General features: G+C 49.7%; 1 protein-coding gene across 1 annotated transcript in view; it reads right to left on the reverse strand.

Annotated features, from left to right (window-relative positions):
* The window catches only part of DEPDC5 (DEP domain containing 5), a 227,493-nt gene that overhangs the window by 8,995 nt on the left and 216,687 nt on the right, over positions 1-1,811 (reverse strand). The gene's annotated exons all lie outside the window — the stretch shown is intronic.

Consider the following 1,811-nt stretch of genomic DNA (forward strand, 5'->3'; position numbering starts at 1 on the left):
CATCCCCAGCCCTAACTTTTGTATTTTTAGTAGAGATGGGGTTTCACCATGTTGGCCAGGCTGGTCTCGAACTCCTGACCTCAGGTGATCCACCCACTTGGCCTCCCAAAGTGCTGGGATTACAGGCGTGAGCCACCGCGCCCCGCTCTAACTTTTGTATTTTTAGTAGAGATGGGGTTTCACCATGTTTGCCAGGCTGGTCTCAAACTCCCGACCTCAGGTGATCTTGGCCTCCCAAAGTGCTGAGATGACAGGCGTGAGCCACCGCATCCGGCCTATATAATCTGGTGACAGGCTCCTGACCAGCATGCACATGTCCTCCATGTCTGACCAAACCAGACTCCCTGTGGGCTGAGCTGTGTACCTACAAAAAGGTGGATGGGTCTGAGAGACAGGTAGGATGAATGGATGGGAGGACTGGAGGATAATGGAGGGGGAAGGCATCGAGTTTGACTACCAGATTCTGGCTTGGACAAGTGGGTGGAAGGAGGTGCCCACCAGAGAGAGGAGGAATCAGGAAAGTAGGCAGCAGGATACTGGGGCTCATGGGCAGGAGAGTTTCAGGTTCCACTCTGTTGGGGGAGTGACCCAGCATCCTAACTCACCAGCCGCCCCTTCTTCCACCAAATCATTCTCTGGGCCTTCTGCTGGGCAATTGCAGGGGCGATTGTTGGCCTTACACACGGGACACTGAGGATTGCAAGTGGTTGTTCAGTTCGTATGTGATCTGAACAGGCCAGCGGCTGCTTTGTCCAGCACCATCACTCAATGGCTTGAGAGCACAATGGAGACTCCCATCCAGGAATGTGAGAGCAGCTTTTCAGCTGTTTGAGAGCAGACATTTGCTTACTCTCTTTTTGTAAGACCTTTCATATACGTGGCTTCTTTTTTTTCTTTTTTGAGATACGGTCTCACTCTGTCACCCAGGCTGGAGTGCAGTGGTGCAATCACAGCTCATTGCAGACCTCCTGGGTTCAAGAGATCTCCCCACCTCAGCCTCTCAGGTAGCTGGGAAGACAGGTGCGAGTCACCATGTCCAGCTAACTTTTGTTTTTTCTTAGAGTCTTGCTCTGTGGCCCAGGCTGGAGTACAGTAGCATGATCTCAGCTCACTGCAACCTCCACCTCTCGGGTTCAAATGGTTCTCTTGCCTCAGCCTCCCGAGTAGCTGGGATTATAGGTGCACACCACCATGCCCAGCTAATTTTTGTATTTTTCATAGAGATGGGGTTCCATCATGTTGGCCAGGCTAGTATCAAATTCCTGACCTCACATGATCCGCCCATCTCGGCCTCACAAAGTGTTAGGATTACAGGCGTGAGCCACTGCACCCGGCCCTAAGCTAATTTTTTATTTTATTTTATTTATTTACTTTTTTGTAGCAATGGGGTCTTCCTATGTTGCTCAGGCTGATCTCAAACTCCTGGGCTCAAGCGATCCTCCCATCTCAGACTCCCAAAGTGTTGGGATTACAAGTGTGGGCCAACCATGCCCAGCTACATGTGTCTTCTGATTCTCCAACCCTGGGGAGATAGCTTCCCATTTCATAGATGAGGGGATTGGCATATCTGAGAAAAGGGAAGGTGAAAAAGGAAAACACGTTTTTATCAAAGTCCTGCTCCATTTCCAGGATTATCCAGTGCTCTTTCACATATATTAACAAACCTATTCTCTCAAAACCATTACATGCAGCATCCATAGCTGCGTTTTAACTTCTAAATAAGTTCAAGTTCTGTGAAGTAACTAAGGAGCCCAGCTAGGAAGGTGGAGATTCAGATGTAAAATCCAGTGCCCAGGCCAGGCGCAGTGGCT

This window comes from Colobus angolensis, unplaced genomic scaffold (assembly GCF_000951035.1).
Source record: "Colobus angolensis palliatus isolate OR3802 unplaced genomic scaffold, Cang.pa_1.0 Scaffold171, whole genome shotgun sequence".
Classification (NCBI taxonomy): Eukaryota; Metazoa; Chordata; class Mammalia; order Primates; family Cercopithecidae; genus Colobus; species Colobus angolensis.